This window comes from Lithobates pipiens, unplaced genomic scaffold, assembly GCF_037356315.1.
Source record: "Lithobates pipiens isolate NorthernLeopardFrog02 unplaced genomic scaffold, aLitPip1_a1.2 Scaffold_30, whole genome shotgun sequence".
Taxonomy (NCBI): Eukaryota; Metazoa; Chordata; class Amphibia; order Anura; family Ranidae; genus Lithobates; species Lithobates pipiens.
The window spans coordinates 65,634,134-65,654,658 of NW_027507791.1; the positions used below are offsets into that span (position 1 = coordinate 65,634,134).

Sequence of the window (20,525 nt, forward strand, 5' to 3'; positions counted from 1 at the left end):
GAAAGGGCTGGTGCTATGCCTGACCAAATGTGCAAAGCTGCCACTTGGTCCAACTAGTCAACATTTCTCCGACATTATAGGTTGGACTTGCTGTCCACCGCAGATCAAGCCTTCAGCAGGAAGGTACTGCCGGCAGTAGTCCCACCCTAGAGTAAGTTTCATGGTTATCCTCTCCAATGTTAAGTTTCTCAGTTATCCTCTCCAAGGGTCTCCAAGGACAACTGCTACTTCCCTCCCTTTTATCTTTAGAAATGGTTTTAAGTGTCTATCATGGTTGTTTGTGGTTTTCTGTGCTTTGTTTTCCAGCATGTCAGAGACCACACAATAACTGAAGACATGGTGGAAGAGAAGGGATTTAAAGGCTGCATGTGTTTCCTGGAAAATTGGCGGAGCTGCACTCTCTACAAGGATTGCCCAGAAAGGCTCTTATATATACAGTCACCAGAAAGTCTAACTAAGACTTTCGTTCACAGCACACTGGGTAACGCTGCTTGCAACTTGAAAGGATGCAGGACAGGGCTCGATGCTGCAGCTTGTTATGCCCCCATGTCTCCATACAGCTGGTGATGATGATGCCAGACCTGTGAGCTCTACTCCTCCTCCACCTCCATGCCCACCTCTGCAGAATTGTCCTATGAACATCAGGTACCCCCTAAGTGTTCAAAGGGCTATTCCACGAGTCAGGCTAAAAGGTGCCATGCAGTGCTTCAGCTGTTGTGTTTAGGGGACAGGAACCACACCAAAGCAGAGTTTCTAACATCTCTAGCGACAGGCCCAGAGGTGGTTCACACCACACCAGCTGGAGCCAGGAATGGTGGTGTGCGATAATGGCTCAAACCTCCTGTCTACCCATAGACAGGGAAAGTTGACACATGTGCCATGCCTGGCACATGTCATCAATTGGCACCAGTGCAGCATTTCCTAAATACGTACCCAGAGTTGCAAGATGTGCTAAAGCTGGCCAGAAGAGTCTGTAGCCATTTCAGGTGGTCATACACAGCCAGTGCTCGGTTGGCTGAAATTCAGCAGGAATTCCACCTGCCTGTAAACCGCCTGATTTGTGACATGCCCACCAGGTGGAACTCGACTTTGGCAATGCTGCAGCAGCTATATATGCAGCAGAGGGCCGTCAATGAGTACCTGTGCTAATATGGCACAACGTCAGGCTCAGGCCGCCTCGGCTTTTCTTTCCCATGCCAATTGCTGATCATTAAAGTGGTTGTAAACCCAAGGAAAAAAAACCTGCAAGACAAACGCATAATGAGCTAGTATGCATAGCATACTAGCTCATGATGAATTACTTACCTGAGATCGAAGCCCCCGCAGCCGTCCTTGTACACCGTTCAGGAGGCTGACATTGCTGACATTGCTCCCAGAGTTACTTCCGGGTATCCGGCGCTGTGATTGGCCGGAGCCGCAATGATGTCACTCGTGGGAGCCGCTGGTAACAGCACACTCACTGAAGCAGCAGCACGTACTTCAGTTTGCTTCGTACTTCAGTTTGCTTCAGTGTGCATCTGCTGATGACACATGCAAATACAGGGTACAGATCTCCCAAACCGTTCAGGTTTAGGAGATATCCAGGTAATAAGGCTTACCTGTAGCAAAAAGGGGGTTGTAAGGGGTTTACAACCACTTTAAGGATGCATGCGCTGTATTGTCACCATTTGAGGAGGCCACAAGGATGGTGAGCCGTGACAGTGCATGCATCAGTGAGACAACCCTGTTGTTTTCCTGCTGGAGAAGACTCATGCATGGCATTATGGACAGGGCACTGGAGTCAGATCAGCAGGCAGAAGAGAAGGACTTCCTTTCCTCTCAAGGCCCACTTTAAGAAGGTGTCCGCCTAAGTGAGGCATTTTTGAATTTTTTTAGTCCTCGCCGCCCAGGGCTGTCAGCTTCCACATCCCATCGGCAGCGTCTGCATCACATGGTTGATGATTACCTCGGGGCCAAAACAGAGATGGAGAGCTTTCCAGCTGACGATCCACTGACTTACTGGGTCATGAGAATAGAGCCCCTGGCCAGAACTTGCCCAGTATGCTATCGAGTTGATGTGCTACCCTGCATCCAGCGTGCTTTCAGAATGGGCATTCAGTGCTGATCATAGAGCGCATCTATTCACAGACTCCGTGGACCGTGTGACTTTTACAAAAAATTAATCAGTCCTGGATTACCAGCGATGAAGGCCCTGATGTTGATGTCACTGATTAAGTCTTTTTTGAGATGTGGAATCTCTGCAGGACTTCGGGGCTGCCTAGCTTTGAGGGTGTTCAATCATTTCATCTGGAAGAATGTATTTGGTATAGGTTTCATGGGAAAAATGAACACCCAAAGACCAATTTTTCAGCACCTGTTTGACAGGTGCATATCATTAAAAATTTTTACATTAAGGCAAATTCTTGCTTCCATCAAGAGTTTCTCTATAGGGTTACGGTGGGAAGGCGCCACGACACCCAAAGACCAATTTTTACGCACCCGTTACTTCGATCCAAAGTCAAAGTAACACCAGAAAATAACAAAAAAATCTCTAATCTTGTTCCCAGTGCACTACATTGTGGCCTCATCATAAACAATGGCTACCCAGCTGTTGCTGAGCAAAATAAAGATTTTTTTTTTGGCTTTATAAATGCAATTATTGCTGCAGCAGATTCTAGACATGGTACAGATCTGCCACTTTACAGGTAGACTTATGCCGCGTACACATGAGCAGATTGTATGGCGTACTTAGTCCGTCATACAATCCGACGGACAGTCCGTCGTACTTTCCACTGAACGGACTTGACCACACACGGATACACAAACAGTCCGTCGAAAGCTTGCGTGATGACGTGTACAGCACGTACGACGGGACTAGAAATAGGAAGTCCAAGACACAGCAAAGCACCCTTCCGCCGTGTAAATCCTTTCTGGGCATGCGCCATTCTTAGTCCATCGAACTAGCATACTGACGACCGTATTGTCCGCTGAAACCAAAGTACGACGGACAGAATTTCGAAAAAACTGAAATACTTAGTACTCCGGACTGCACGCTGAAAAAGTCCGCTGAAGCCCACACACGAGCGGATTGTCCGCTGAAATGTGTTTCGACGGACTAAGTACGCCATACAATCCGCTCGTGTGTACGCGGCATAATAAACCAGGCACTATATTGGAAGGATTTTTTTTCATTTTTATGCTTTCACTTTAAAAATCAAAAAAATCACTGCTCAGTTAAAAATGAAATTGTTCACAAACTTTTTATTTTATTGATACATGTCCCCCGGGGCAGGACCCAGACCCCTATAACCATTGTATGCCAAATTACTTGCATATAAGCCTTCAAAATGGGCACTTCTGATTTTTAACGTTAAGGTCCCATTGTCTTTAATGGGGTTTGTTATTCGGGTCCGAACATTTGCGGTGTTCGAAAGTTCTGGTGCGAACCAAACAGGGGTCCATTTGGCCCATCCCTACCTATTAATGGACCAATGCTTGTGCTTTCAACAAAATTACTTGTGCCACATTTTAGCAGGATCTATTATAAAAGATCAGAGGAAAAAAACATAAAAATAAAATTGACAGCAAAGAAAAGTAAGATCATGTAAAGAAATAAACCAAACCATTTAACTACTAGAAACCATTTTTAGAATATTTTCCCTCACTGCCTAGAGTAAGCAAGACAAAAAATTATGTCTACCAGGGCCCTTTGAACCATGCAGTATCAGTGGAAGCATGCGACCCTTGGGCAATACGTTGGGCACCAGGTATCTACACGAATCAGAATTAGGTTTTCACCCACCTGGAAGTCACAGATCAATCCACAGCGCATCTCATTCAGGACCCATCAGCAACGTGTCCCAACCATTCGCAGCACACTGTAAGCATCTCTTTATAAGCTCACCTGTTGAACATAAAGAAACATAAGTGTACATCCTACTATAATAAACCCGATAGGAAAATGATGATGCAACAGCCCCCAGGTGCCACAACAGTAACATTAATGAGCTGTGGGCTATTCCTACCTGTAATGTTGTCTAATGACAGCTCGGTCACATGGAGGTGAATTAACAATGTGCAAACAACTTTAATTACTATTCATTTTCCACACTCAGATCAAGGTCTAAAAACAGATCCCTTTAGTGGATTCACCTGTCTACATGGACTTCCATGTGTTCTCAGCCTCCACCATCTAGCAAAATTAAAGCATCTACATCAAGGCAGATTATAAACCAAACAGGATAAGATTGCACTCACTGTTGCACACCACACAGAGCCCCCCCCCCCCCCCCCAAAGCTACTCATCATTAAAGATTAAAAGAAAAAATACTGGCCCTTTAAGTGTGTGCGGGATGCCGGACACATGGTTGTATGGGAAGCATGATGTGCTGCAATCATGTACAAAAATAAATAAATAAATAATGGTCATTTTAAGTGTGTGCAGGGCGCGAGACAAACAGCTGCTATGGGAAGCATGACATGTTTGCAATCACGTGATTGCAAACAAGAATCTCTATTGGCTACCATTAGAAAGACCTCGGGGTGCTGAGCTCTGCGCCCTGAACACCCCCTCTGTCATTGCTCCCTGCTGTGGTATGTGATTGGCAGGTCCTGTGCCTTCACTTCCGGTTTCTCTGACTCAAACTCACAGCTCTGAAGGTAGATGACTGGCGACTTGTGTGAGAGCTATGAGTACAAGGGGGAGAGGGGAGACATCTGATGTAAAGAAGGACTCTGATCTGATGGTGACATCTAATGTAAACAGAGGCTCTGATATGATGGTGACATCTAATGTAAAGGAGGATTCTGATGGTGACATCTATTGCAAACGGGTCCTCTCATCTGATGGTGACATCTATTGCAAACGGGTCCTCTCATCTGATGGTGACATCTAATGTAAAGGAGGACCCTGCTGGGGACATCTAATGTAAAGGAGGACTCTGATGGTGACATCTAATGTAAAGGGGGACTCTAATGGGGATATCTGATGTAAAGGAGGACTATGATGGGGATATGTGATATGAAGGGGGTCTCCTTTAAAATCGAGGAATATTTTAATCAAAATTTGACACCACTTTTAGATAAATTTTAGGCAAAGAGTAGAATATGGACTAAATTACCTTTATCACTGGTAGGACGTGCAAATTTGATTAAAATGTTCTGGGGCCCTCAGTTACTTCATATTCTACATAATTCTCCTATGTGGATTCCCCTTAAATGGTGAAAAAAAAAAAAAATAGATTCCCTGTTCCGTATCCTGCTATGGAAGGGTAAAATTAAGGGTATAATTAAGCTTCCTACATTACAACTTCCCAACGATAAGGGAGGACTTGCTGTGCCAAATGCAAAGTTGTATTTTACTTCTTCTCAACTGCAACAGATGGTGGTACGGGGTAATGTAGACAGGATGGACCCAATTCAATCAATACCTTTGGCTCGACCCTCTTGTAATCATTTAATAGCTCAATTGGAATCTGGATCCATTGGAAACGCTATACAAAGACCACCTTAGTGTTGATGAACAGAGTATGCCAGGAAATGAAATGCAATATATAGACATTTCAGTTTTATAAGCCTCTATGGCAGAATATAAAGTATAAGGATATATATAAACTAGAAGGATTTGGGGTATGGAAAGGATATATATTGAACAATTATACTCTGATGGGGTTCTAAAAACATATCAAGAACTACAAAAAGAATATTTCCTTCCCCCAACACCTTTTTTCAATATTTACAATTAAGACATGCTTTATAGACATGGGCGCCGTCAATAAATTTGTTTTGTTCTGTTCGGTTCCAGTTCGTATTAGAATTAATTCGTACTTCGTATTTCATGTCCGAAATTCTATTTCAATTCGTACGAAAAATGAATTGTCGTTAGGTTCGTTAACTTGTACGAACGTTCTTTACAATGAATTTCAAGGAAAAAATATATACGGTACTTCAATATGACAATATGTCCAAATTTCATTACTACGGAAACAACAAGTGACTTGGTTGACCAATCAGTGGTTTTCTTCTGCTGCTGAGGCCTACAGGGCGGGCCCGATCATGTGACTTCCCTTTGTGGGTTAGTTAGTGTAGTGGAGCAGATCACACGATTATTTCTCTATGCATCTGAGCGAATATCTTTGTAATCCTTAGTTTTTCATTGTTCATTTTAGTTTATATCTGTTGTAGTTTGCGAGTGTATCATCTGTTAGTGTTTAGTTTCTGGTTTTATTTGTTTTTTTGGTTGGTTTTGAGAGATCTTTTTTTTTTTTCATTTCTTGTTTCATTTAGTTAATATTTTGTTATTTTCTGTTGGTATAATATATTTTTTGTACATTTGGTGATTTTGGTGTTAGCTTGCTGCAATCAAAATCATATTTATTTATTTTTGTCTACATTTTTCTAACTTTCAAAGGAAAAATGAGCAGCAAAACAAGGCCAAAAAAGCAGTAAGACCCCTTTCACACCACACCTCACCTTGCGTCGGCGGTAAAACGCCGCTATTGATTTCAATGGGCAGCAGCGGTGGAGGAGTGGTAAACACACCGCTCCAAAGAAGCTGCTGGCAGGACTTTTTTCTGACGTCCTGCCAGCGCACCACTGTAGTGTGAAAGCCCTCGGGGCTTTCACACTACACACAATGGTGCAGCTTCTTTAGGGCGTTTTGCAGGCGCTATTTCTAACGCTATAGCGCCTGCAAAACGCCCTGGTGTGAAAGGGGTCTAAGAGTGCTGCTGGGAGAGGGAGAGCTATGAGCTGTGTACAGGAGCAGCAAGTGGGACGTTCTGTCTCTGCGCCCTCTGAGCTCAAGCTGAGGCGAACGGGAGTGAAGACTGCTGGTGGTAAAGAGCCTGGCTAACAGCAGACATTTGTTCCAGGATTTACCTCCTAGAATCAGCAGCACAATTCATAGCAAAAGTGGCGCTACCACCTCTGCCACTGCTGATGGTAGCATGCTGCCCATTGGTACCTTTTATGGAAGAGGGCAGGCCAAAGGGGTTCCCAGTGCACATACATTTGTGCAGCCAAAGCTGGAGATCCTGGCCATGCAGCAGGAAACATGTCAGGAGGCCGAGGCTCATGATGATGTCACCACCACCATTGCTGCCAGTGCCATCACCATCAGCACTACAGGGAGCTTGGCAGTGGTCAGCAAGGAGACAGAGTTTACTGCTTCTAATGATCACTGTTCCCTTGACAACGTGAAAGAGGTGGAAGCAGGCTTTCCTGACATTGTTGTAGACAAATTTAATTTCCAGCACTCTACCCATGTTGGCACCACCGACAGCTCAGAAAGTATCTCCCCTCAGTCCCCACTACTTTTTTCTCCTGAAAAGACCCCTGCCCAAGTGCTTTCTAAGCCTCCAGCATCAGAATGGGCCAATGCAACCATTAGACCTCAATCCATCACAGAACCCAAAATACCTGGGATGTTCAGGTCTCTTCCTTCTGCTCCTGCCGAACCTCAGAAAGAGAGTGTGACCACTGCAGTGGAAGGGATTCCATCAGGCAGTGTCCGAGGGGGTGGCTGCCGTTCCAGCATTTGGCAGCATTTTAAAAGAATTGTTGTCGGCCAGAAGGCCAAATGCAATCACTGTGGCATGGAGGTCAGCCCGGGCCAAGACATAGGGCATCTCAGTAATAGTGGCATGAACCAGCACATGCGTGTGCACCACCATGCAGTGCTGTTAGGGGAGAAAAGTATTATGGCCACTCCTCCAAACACCAAAAGGGGAACCAATAGTGGCACCGCCACAGCCACCATGAGTGCCAGCACCACCAGCCAGTATAAGGCAGAAAATAATGCTGTTACCACCGTGCATCCAATCCATACCAGCCAGGCCACCCTGGAAGATTTTGGTGGCTTTCAGAGTAAGGGTATGTCTCCAGTGCATAAAATAACACGCCTGATTGGCCAGCTCATTGCAGTTGGAGGAGCACCTTTCAACATGGTGAAAGGTGAGCCCTTCAAGCAATTGATGCAGGCTGTTGCACCACAGTACCGTGTGCCATCACGTAAGACCTTCAGCCAAACTGTGGTGCCAGCCTTATACAGGTCTTGTGTCGGGGTGCTCAAGGAGGAGATTGGAAGGGTAGGTAGACAGGCAGTGCACCTGACCCCTGACCTGTGGAGTGCGTGTAGTGTCCAGCATGCCTTCCTGTCCCTAACGGCACATTGGTGGCAGGCCAAGGTGTCCCATAATGTAGTTCAAACATCTGGATCCTCGTCAGCAGTTGACAAACATGGGCACCGTTCCTTCCTCTTGCACGCTGAGGTGCTTGATGAAAAGCACACAGCGCGAAACATCCTGCAAGCCCTGCAGAAAATGTTGTTGCAGTGGTTTGGACAGGCAGACAGCAACTACCGGATTGGCTATGTTGTCACTGATGGAGGCAGCAACATGGTCAAGGCTGTAAGGGATGGCAGCTTTGTGGGTGTGCGCTGCTCAGCCCACCTTCTCCACCAGGTGGTAACTGACAGTTTTCGGTTGCTGGAGACCATTTCTGGTGGCAATGGAAGGCTGTCCAAAGTGGTGGACTCTTGTCAGAAGATGGCTGGCCACTTCCATCGGAGTGTGAGGGACAGCCACCTCCTCAGGGTAGAACAGAGTAAGGCAGGCCTTCCAGAACACTGCCTAAAACAGGATGTGGGGACTAGGTGGAATTCAACCCTAGCAATGCTGGAACACATCCTTGAGCAGCAGAAGGCTCTCCATGCCATGGCCTGTGATCATAACATTGGCATAGAGAGACCTTTAGGCAGGGAGGACTGGGCCATAATTGGGCAGATTGTGGCAGTCCTCAAACCTTTCCTCTCTGTCACAGAACACCTAAGCCGCGAGGATGCCAGCATTGGTCATGTGCTCCCACACTTCAATCACCTTCAGAGCAAATTGGAGCGGTTCAAGTTGGCTGAGGAACCTTTGCCTGGTGGTGGCCCTCAACCTGATGTGTTGGCTCTGCTAAACACATTTCTGATGGGAGTTGGGCAGGCGCACGCAGGAGTTGACCGCCTCTTGCGCAGAACTGATGCTGGCTGCCATGTGTGACCCTCGCATCAAAGGCAAAATGGCTGTGCAGTGTAGTGCTCTGACAACATGGCGGGACAGACTAATCGACAGGGTGCGTCAGAGGGAAAGGCAGATGGTAAGGCTGGGAGAAGAGGAAGAGGAGGAAGAAGATATTGAAGACCCCCTCTCCCATGTATCATCTAGTGAAGTGAGCAGAGCTCCTGCCAGCAGAGCATCTTCTGTCTTGGCTGAGGCACTTGACACCCTAATGGGAACCTGCAGCATAGTGCACCCCAAGAAACCCATATCGGCAAAGGAGGTTGTCATGTCCTATTTGTCAGCACCACCAGTGCACCCCACCACAGATCCAATGTTTTTTTGGCAGGAGAAGAGCGAGGAGTGGCCTGCCCTCGCAGATATTGCTAAGGAGCTACTGCCCTGTCCTCCGACAAGTGTCCAGAGTGAGCGGGTGTTTTCTGTGACGGGAAACATCCTGTCACCCCAAAGATCCCAGCTGTCCCCCCAGCTAATGGAGCAGTTAGCATTTTTGAAAATCAATTTGCCAAAGCTGGGGTACCCCTCCCTCACTCTGAACATTCCTTGAACTGACTGTCTGCAGCAGAGATGGCCATTTGGTCTTAGTAGTTGGTCCCTGTCCCTCCACATAATCCCTCCCCTCGCTTTTAATCTACCCCTATTTGCTTGTGACATCATCTGGAATGGATGAGAGGAGAGGAGGTGCCACTAGGAAGGAGCAGAGAGAGAACTTATTACACACGCTTCCTGCGCTACTCTGCATGCTGGCTGGTAAACGCTGTCCCCTGATGTTCCCCAATGTGCCCTGATGTTCCCCAATGTGCCTCAATGTGCTCCAATATGCCCTGATGTGACCCAATGTGCCCTGATGTTCCCCAATGTGCTCCAATATGCCCTGATGTGCCCCGATGTGCCCCAATGTGCTCCAATATGTCCTGATGTGCCCTGATGTTCCCCAATGTGTCCCAATGTGCTCCAATATGCCCTGATGTGCCCCAATGTGCCCAATATGCCCTGATGTGCCCCAATGTGCTCCAATATGCCCTGATGTGCCCCAATGTATCCTGATATGCTCCAATGTGCCCCCACCATTCTTCTCATTTACACATATGATGACTGCTAGAACAGATAAAAAGACATTTAGGGAAATTGATCAAAATTGGAGCGAACAGAATCTGGAGCAGTTGCCCATGGCAACCAATCAGCTTCTCTTCAGTTCGTTCCGTTAAGATTTGAAAATGAAAGAGAGAAGCGGATTGTCTGCCATGCACCACTGGTCCAGTTTTCGCCTGCTCCAGTTTCGATAGATCACCCCACACTGTTTGGGGTCACCGGGAATGTGCGGAGAGCACATGCTTGGTAACACCAAACAATTTCCAGTGACCCCGTACAGTGCGGGGGATCAAAACTGGAGCAGCTGTGCATGGCAGCCATGTGCTCATTATGCGGGGCTCCCACCATCCCTGTGCTGTGCTGACTTCCTCCTGGGGCTATACCCCTGCTGTGCTCAGTATGTCAGAACAGCACAGGAATGGTGGAAACCCCTCATAATGAGAACAGCAGAGGTATAGCCCCAGGAGGAAATCAGCATAGCACAGGGATGGTGGGAGTCCCTCATAATAAGCATAATGACTGAGTCGTCGATGCGACAACAACTGATCCGAAATTCGTAAATAAAAGTTCGTAATGTGTACAAAATTCGGACGCATAGCAATTCGTATTTCGGATCCTCCCGAGCGTACAAATTTAGGGAAATTCGTACGAATTTGAGATTCGTACGGAACGAAACGCACATGTCTAATGCTTTTTAGATCCAATTTAAAATATGCCGTTAATAGACCTAATTGCAAAGATACAATTGAAAAAGGGCATCATCTCTAAAATATATGGCTATTTAATTGGCCAACTCCAGGGAAAGGATACCTGTCAAGCTAGAGGGGGATGGGAAAAGAATCTAGGAGATCTAACAGATGAACACTGCCAAAATATTTTGGAACAAGTCCATTCTGTATCAGTTTCACCCCAGAAAACTTTAACACAATTATACATAATCCATAGGGTGTATAGGACCCCAGTTAAATTGTATTACTGGGGTAGACGAAATACATCTGACTGCCCCGGTGTAGAAGAACCTCATACTGCTATGGAAATGTCCCAAATTATTTAGTTACTGGCAAAAAATAATTGATACTAGTAACTGGATATATCAAACATGGGTACAAAGGGATCCTAAAATAAATTTACTGGGGTGCCTAGAAAAATAAACATACATACCAACAATTAGGATAGCAATTACCAAGATGTTGTTTATTGCACGCAAGCTAATCGCACAAAAATGGATTTCCTCGAATGTGCCAACATATGAGGAATGGCGCTTACAGGTTAATGACATTGTATTATAAGAATGGCAGGTTTGTCGAAATAGGGGGTCAATAAAAAAGTTTCATAAAATATGGGATTCGTGGTTGGGCATGCCCAGGATGACTGCTTTTATAATAGCAACAGATGGAACTCCAGGGGTGGATGGTTCTTTTTCAAATGATAGAAAATGTGGGGAAGGATAAGTGAAAGAGGGTGGAATAAGGGAAAGTAAATAAAAGGTAGGAGGATAAGAAAGGTGGAAAAAGAGAAAGGAAGAGTAGAGGGATAAGTTTAGGATATAAATAAATTGTATAGATAGGCGTACCTATAGATATATATGATTGTTGGTCTTATTGCAGGGGGGGGATTTCTTCTTGTGGATGGATATAGGATGGGGTAGGTAAAACTGGGGGAGAGAAGAAGGGGGGAAAGGAACAAGTTATTTACATGAATAATAGTGTTGATGTAATTAAGAGAAAGATAGACAGTGTATGTGTGTTGGCCTCTTGGTTTATTTACTGTTTTTTGTTTGTTTTATTTTGTTTATTTTTTTTTTTTCAATATGTATTTAGTTATTTTTGTTCTAGGTGTTGTAAACTAAAATTGGTGCTAATAAAAATTATAAATTGAAAAAAAGGGGGGACTCTGATGGGGACACCTGATGTAAAGGGGGACTCTGAAAGGGACATCTGATGTAAAGGGGGACTCTGATGGGGACATCTGATGTAAAGGAGGACTTTGATGGGAACATCTGATGTAAAGGAGGACTCTGATGGTGATATCTGGTGTAAAGGAGGACTCTGATGGGGATATCTGGTGTAAAGGAGGACTCTGATGGGCACACCTGATGTAAAGAGGGACTCTGATGAGGACACCTGATTTATAGGGGGATGCTGATGGTGACACCTGATGTGGGGGGGCACCTGCTGTAAAGGGAGACTCTGATGAGGACACCTGATGTATAGAAGGATGCTGAGGGGGACACCTGCTGTAAAGGGGGCTCTGATCGGGACATCAGATGTAAAAGGGGGCTCTGATGAGGACACCTTACGTTAAGTGGTTTTATTTTATTTACTAGAAATGTGGATGTGATTGGCCTACTGTGACGGGCACAGTGAGGCTGCAAATGATGGGCACATTGAGGCTGAAACTGATGGGCACAGTGAGGCTGCATATGATGGGCACAGCGAGGCTGCATATGATGGGCACAGCGAGGCTGCATATGATGGGCACAGCGAGGCTGCATTTGATGTGCACAGTGAGGTTGCAGATGATGGGCACAGTTTTATCTAGCAGTAATGATACATAATTACCTGATAAATTACTTTTACAGCCCTGCATTACTAACAGTTAACTTTTTCAGTTTGCTTGCACCTCCCCAGAAATGTTGAGCACCAGTTGCCACAGACCAAACAATACATATAATAACACGTGCCTTGCCTTGTGGTGGAAAGAAATGAGGCAGCTTTGTTGTTTGGCCCATTGAAAATGAATGTGAACACTAAATGCAATGATCGTCTACACGCAAAAGAAAACCACAAAAGCACGCTTATAAGTGTGAATGCACCCAAACAATAATGGGATAAATATGTATCCTGTTATTGCGTCTTTCTATTTTTAAAGGGTAGTTGCCTGAGTGCCATTTTTTGCCAATTTTTGGTGTCAGTGGCAGGAATAGTGCAACATTCGCTTTCAGTGGGTGAAATAGAGTCCTGTCGTTATCAGTTGAGGAATAGTAGTCCATCATTGGTGTCAGTGGGAGGAATGGTGCCCCATCATTGCTGTCAGTGGGAGTAAAAGTACCCCATCATTGGTATCAGAGGGAGGAGTGGTGCCCCATCATTGCTGTCAGTGGGAGTAAAAGTACCCCATCATTGGTATCAGAGGGAGGAATGGTGCCCCATCATTGCTGTCAGTGGGAGGAATAATTCCCTGTCATTGATATCAGAGGGAGGAATAGTGCCCTGTTATTAGTGTCAGTAGGAGGAATAGTGCCCCATCATTGGTGTCAGTTGAAGGACTAGTGCCCCATCATTGGTGTCAGTGGGAGGAACTATGCCCCACTGTTGGTGTCAGTGGGAGGAATAGTACCCCATAATTAGTGTCAGTGGGAGGGATAATGCCCTATTATTTTTGACAGTGGAAGAAATAGTACCTCAATGTTGGTGTCAGTCGGTAGAACTATGCCCCACTGTTGGTGTCAGTGGGAGGAATAATACCCAATTGCTGCTCTAAGTGGGAGGAATAGTACCCCATCATTGCTGTCAGTGGGAGGAATAGTACCCTATCGTTGGTGTCAGTGGGAGGAATAGTACCGCATCATTGATGTCTGTGGCAGGAATAGTACCCCCACCATTGGTGTCAGTGGGAGGAATAGTACACCACCGTTGGTGTCAGTGGGAGGAATAGTACCGCATCATTGATGTCTGTGGCAGGAATAGTACCCCCACCATTGGTGTCAGTGGGAGGAATAGTACCCCATTGTTGGTGTCAGTGGGAGGAATAGTACCCCATCATTGGTGTCAGTGGGAGGAATAGTACCCCATCTTTGGTGTCAGTGGGAGGAATAATACCCCATCGTTGGTGTCAGTGGGAGGAATTGTGCCCCACTGTTGGTGTCAGTGAAAGGAATAATGCCTCTTATCAGTGGGAGGAATAGTACCTTATCATTGGTGTCATTGAGTGGAATTAAGCCCCACTGTTGGAGTCAGTGGAAGGAATAGTGCCCCAAGCTCCAGATAAAGGCAAGAAAATGTGACACATCCAGCCCGCAGCTTGGAGAAAACCACCTTAGTGCACTAGGTAGGGTGCCATTCAAAATAAAGGGCTCCGTAAATTGACCCCTAAAACATACCAAAAATAGTTTTTTTTTAAATTAAAATGGCATGTTAAAAATGATAGGACATTTTAGGGATCAAATTTATTATATATAATTAAATAGAAGGCGACAGTTATTATCACACGGGCGTTTTTAATCCGTCATGAGTTCAGCTTGTAACACAAGAGGCCATGATAAAAGTGACATAGATACAAGATTAGGTCTGTGCAATCATATAACTGTGTGCTTTGTATATACAGAGATCTTTTATTACTTAGCAAACCCTCTCTGCTGTTGTATCCATCCATTATCTTACGTTAGCAACCCCGGTGTGAACTGAATTGTCTAACAGCTGTGTAAATGCTGGCGGCCTGATAAACCCGCCTACACGATAAAGAGACCTTCACCGACAACATGAAACATACATTTATACAACATAAAAATCATTGCAAGAGGAATCTGACGCCTTGTCGCAGATAAAAGTCACCTGAATAATAAACTCCCAGCAATAAAATATATTTCTGTCATATAGATTTTTAGCATTTTAACCTACTCAGAACATTTTAGTTTTAGGAGGTCAGTGGGTAGAGTCACCTATCAGATCTTATTTTAACCACTCTGGAAGATTTACCCCCCTTCATGACCAGGCCATTTTTTGTGATAGGGCACTGCATTATTTTAACTGACAATTGCGCTGTCATGCGATGCTCTACCGAAATAAAATATAAGTCCTTTTTTTCCCCACAAATAGAGCTTTCTTTAGGTGGTATTTGATCACCTCTGCGGTTTTTATTTTTTGCGCTTTAAACAAAAAATGACCTACAGTTTTGAAAAAAATATATAAAAAATATCCAATAAATTTTTTTTTTAAATGTCATCTTCAATTTAGATCAATATGTATTCTGCTACATATTTTTGGTTAAAAAAAATCCCAATGAGCGTATATTGATTGGTTTGCGCAAAAGTTACAGCGTCTGCAAACTATGGGATATTTTTACTTTATTTATTCATTACTAGTAATGGCAGTGATCAGCGACTTACAGCAGGACTGCGATATTGTGTTGGACAAATCGAACATCAACTGACACTTTTTGGAGACCAGGGACACTAATACAGTGGGTAGTGCTAAAAATATGCACTGTCACTGTACTAATGACACTGGCTGGGAATGGGAGTAACATCAGTGACAATGAAAGGGTTGAATGTGTTCCCTATGAGTGCTTTCTAACTGTGGGAGGTGTACATTGACTAAAAGAAAACAGAGATCTGTGTTTCTGCTTAGCAGAAACAGAAGATCTCCATTTTCCCCTCTGGCAGAATGGCGGTTTGCCTTGTTTACATAGGAAGACCACCAATCTGCCTATCTCTGAATGATTGCCAAGTTCCCAGCGGACATCGCTTCCACCGGACCCGCTGATTGGCTCCTGCTGTGTCCAATCAGAGCTGAAGAAGGAAATCACGTAAAGGTACGTGATTTTGTGCTTGAGGGTTAAACGTGTGCCTAGCCTGTGCTTTCTCACTGTGTGGGAGGTGCTTTGACTAGGGGAAAGCATTGATCTATGTTCTTGCTTTGCAGGAACACAGGATCAATACCTTCCCTTCTGACAGAACGGCAATCTCCCTTGTTTACATAGGCAGTTTGCCATTCTGCCTGTGTACTGTCTAATCGGTGGGTGCCAGCAGACATCGAGTCTGCGGTACCCGCTGCTGGGATCCCACTGTGTTTGATCACAGCGATAGCGGGTCGCCAGCGGAAAATGCGCGTGCCCCAGACCCGGAAGTGTCAAGTACTAGAATAGACTAAGAGATGAAAGCTATTGGCTTCTGACCCGTTTATAGTCCCGACGTACGTGTTTGACGTCACCTTGTTCAGAACGATCGGATTTTCGACAACTTTGTGCGACTGTGTGTACGCAACACAAGTTTCAGACAAAATCCGTCAGAAAAAATCAGATGGATTTTGTGGTCGGAATGTCCGACCGTGTGTACAAGGCAATATTCCTGTTTTTTTTGGCTGTTTGGTTTGTCTTTTAGTGAATGGGGAAGCGCCTCCAACGCCACGCAATGCATGCGGTTGTGGCACATTGATGCGACATTATGGGTGAAACAGGCAGTGAGGAGGCCTCATATTGCTTCCAGTCAAACAGCTCTGAAAAAAAGACGATATCAGAGCCACAGTGGATTAAACCAGATTTTTTTCAACCCTGGGGTGCCTTGGCAAAATGCCTAAAAATTGCCTAAAATGTATACAAGCCGATGCATGGATCAAGCCTGCCTATTAGTTACACAAAGCCACAGGTTATCATTGTGCACCATTACAACCTTCCAGGCACCGGCATCCTAACACCCAGTAATGCCATCAGTGTTGATAAGGTTTTTGATTGCCTCCTTGTTTGACCCTCCCGTGCCCCTCTCTGTCTGCACTGGGGTCACATTAGCTAAATGAGGGAGAGAAACTGGGGGAGAAGAGAAACATTGGAATACTAGTCTGTACCATTGTACAAAAGTGTATTTGCTTTGGAAGAATAAATCACCTCTAATGTTGGGTGTCCTATGTGTATTGATGCTGCCGAATAATGTAAAAGTATTAGAATAGTTTTTACCTTTTAGAATGTGGTGCCTTGAGATTGTCTATAATTTTAAAGGGTGCCTTGAGCTATTGTATCCTGACAGCGAGACCCCTCCACTCTCAGCATACACTGATCAGCACCTCAGCCTATTGGCTACATATTCATTGGATGGGATATGATCGCTAGTTTGACTCCTCTTATACGGGAATGGCCATACATGGATTGATACATTGGCTGATCCCAGCTGATTGGCCCAAATTTTGATCAATGTATGGAAAGATTAGGTTTAAACTGCTATGCTGCTGAAAAGCGATCTTCGCTGTTCAGAGGCAGTGATTGAGATCCTTGCTGCCTGTTTTTAACCCCATAGTTGCCACACCAATGTTTCACAACCCAGGGCTGTCTTAATAGCATCATAGGCCCCTAGGCAAAGTAATGCACTTGGCCCCTATCACTCTGCCCCAATATACGCACCCACCTGCTTTCAAGAATAAAGTATAAATAATCAATAGAATTTAACATATATTTATTAGTACTTTCAATAAAATTGATTTTAAACAATAAGAAAACATGCCATGAATCAAAGACTAACAGCGCATCGGGGGGGGGGGGGCAAGATACTGGGATCAGGAGGGCAAGAAACTTGGATCAGAAGGGCAAGATACTGGGATCAGGTGGGCAAGATACCAGGATCAGGAGGGCAAGATACTGGGATTAGGAGGGCAAGATATTGGGATTGTGGAGGGGACAAGATACTGGGACCAGGGGGGGCAAGATACTGGGATCATGAGGGCAAGATACTGGGATTAGGGGGAGGGGGGGAAAGATACTGGGATCATGAGGGCAGGATACTGGGATGGGGGTGCAAGATACTGGGATTAGGGGGAGGGGGGCAAGGTACTGGGATTAGGGGGAGGGGGGCAAGATACTGGGATTAGGGAGAGGGGGGCAAGATACTGGGATGAGGGCAAGATACTGGGATCTGGGGGGGGGCAAGATACTGGGATTAGGGGGAGGGGGAAGGGCAAGATACTGGGATCAGGAGAGAAAGATAGTGGGATCAGGTGGACAATATACTGGGATCGGGGGCAAGATACAGGGATTGGGGGGCAAGATACTGGGATCAGGAGAGAAAGATCCTGGGAACAGGAGGGCAAGATACTGGGAACAGGAGGGCAAGATACTGGGATCGGGGGGGGGGGGACAAGATACTGGGATCAGGGGGGAAAGATACTGGGAACAGGAGGGCAAGATACTGGGATCGGGGGGCAAGATACTGGGATTGGAAGGGCAACATACTGGGATCAGGGGGGAAAAATACTAGGAACAGGAGAGAAATATACTGGGAACAGGAGGGCAAGATAGTAGGATCGGGGGGAGGGGGCAAGATACTGGGATCAGGAGTGCAAGATAGAGGGATTGGGGGGGGGGGGGCAAGATACTGAGATCAGGATAGAAAGATACTGGGATCAGGGGGGCTAGATACCAGGAGCAGGAGGGCAAGATACTGAGATTGGGGGCAAGATACTGGGATCAGGAGAGAAAGATAGTGGGATCAGGGGGGCAAGATATCAGGATCAGGGGGCAAGATACTGGGATCGTGAGGGCAAGATACTGGAATCAGGAGAGAAAGATACTGGGAACAGGAGGGCAAGATACTGGGATCAGGAGGGAAAGATAGTGGGATCAGGGGGGCAAGATACTGGGATCAGGGGGGCAAGATACTGGGATCAGGGGGCAAGATACCAGGATCGGGGGGCAAGATACTGGGATCGGGAGGGCAAGATACTGAGATTAGGAGAGAAAGATACTGGGAGCAGGAGGGCAAGATACTGGGAACAGGAGGTCAAGATACTGGGATCGGGGGAGGGGGGGGGGCAAGATACTGGGATCAGGAGAGAAAGATACTGGGATCAGGGGGGCAAGATACTGGGAACAGGAGGCCAAGATACTGGGATTGGGGAGCAAGATACTGTGATCGGGGGGCATAATACTGGGATCGGGGGGGCAAGATACTGGGAACTGGAGAGAAAGATACTGGGATCGGGGGGGGGGGGGGGCAAGATACTGGGATCAGGAGGCTAAGATACTGGGATCAGGAAGGCAAGATACTGGGATCAGGAGAGAAAGATAGTGGGATCCGGGGGAAAAGATACTGGGATCAGAGGACAAGATACTGGGATCAGGGGGCAAGATAATGGGATCGGGGGGCAAGATACTGGGATTGGGAGGGCAAGATACTGGGATCAGGGGACAAGATACTGGGATCAGGGGGCAAGATAATGGGATCGGGGGGCAAGATACTGGGATCAGGAGAGAAAGATACTTGGATCAGGGGGGCTAGATACTGGGATCAGGGGGGCTAGATACTGGGAACAAGAGGGTAAGTTACTGGGATCAGGAGAGAAAGATACTGGGAACAGGAGGGCAAGATGCTGGGATCGAGGGGGTGGGGGGGGGGCAAGATACTGGGATCAGGAGAGAAAGATACACGGATCAGGAGGGCAAGATACTGGGATCAGGGGGGCTAAATACTGGGATCAGGAGGGGGCAAGATACTGGCATCAGGGGGGCACAGTACAGGTTCTGGGATGCTGCCCGGGAGTCGGGACACACACATCCCTGGGGAAGATTGGTATAAAGTGTAACTATCCCAGCAAATCCGGGACAGTTGACAAATATGAGGTAATACAAGATTATCATGGGGCCCCCATGCACCTGGGGCCCCTGGGTAGTGCCTATGTAATAAGCCCTGTCACAACTTCTTCCATGTTCACTGGAATATGTTTGGTGGTCTTAGTGCCTGCCAAGTGTAATGGGAGGAATAGTATTTGCTGTAGAGGTGAAGCAAACCATGTGAACAGCCCGGTCACAGATACTGGGGGGAACTAGAAATGTTTTAATGACTCCTACCCACAAATCTAAACCAGTTTTCAGGATCACCATACACAATACAATCTGATTGTACAATATTTGACCCTGAAGTCCGATCAAACACATTACAATCTGAATGTGCAATCAACTTCAGACTTCTCAAAACTATAGGAGGACACATCTAATCTATGGAATACCCTCTGCATCCAATGGGGCAGGCTCTTCCCCCTCGCACAGATGTGAAGCAGATTGTACAGATCGGATGGTGTATGGTCAGCCTGGTGATGTAGAAGTTGCAGAAAGGTGTATGGGAGATGTTATGAAGTACCTGTGATGTGATCCCCCCGCAGTCACCTCTCATCGCTCATCCCCGGTAGGTAGTCAGCGCTCACACGTGTCCCCAGACTTCTCCCAGTCCGGCACCAGCCGCGCGCCGCTCTACTCCTCGCTGACAGCCGATTGGTCCTGAAGGCGGAGCCGCGGCTACCCAGTTGCTAAGCTGCGTTGTTAGGGAGCGTTGCCGGGCGACGGTGACGCTCACAGCATCCCAAGAGCATCTTCAGAGGGAGGACCGGCCGGTGTGCAGAGGATGATGGAAGAAGCATCATGTGATCTGCTGTCATGGTGTGAGGAGGGGGGGGGGGGGGCGTGGGAGGTGATCTCCCCCGCAGGATGGAAATCACTCTTATATCTCCAGATATTCCCGGAGGAGCTGATCAGTGATGGCTCCAGGTACACAACACTGCCATTTATGAACATCGCACAATCATTTACTTGTGTCTGGAAAAATAAAATCTGATTTGCTTCTTTTAGGCTTTTGTCCCCCAAAAAGAAATAAATGCAGTTTGGTTGCGTTTTTATCACCCCCCCCCCCTTCCCCCA

At 46.2% G+C, this 20,525-nt stretch overlaps 1 long non-coding RNA gene across 1 annotated transcript in view; it reads right to left on the reverse strand.

Moving 5' to 3' along the window:
- LOC143942935 (uncharacterized) overlaps window positions 1–20,119 on the reverse strand; it is a 42,422-nt gene extending 22,303 nt beyond the window's left edge. The window contains exons 1-2 of the long non-coding RNA XR_013264861.1: window positions 19,972–20,119; window positions 3,782–3,883 (exon numbers count right to left, since the gene is read on the reverse strand). This is a non-coding gene — a long non-coding RNA (uncharacterized LOC143942935). The remainder of the gene's footprint in view (window positions 1–3,781; window positions 3,884–19,971) is intronic.
- Between the last annotated feature and the right edge of the window lie 406 nt (window positions 20,120–20,525).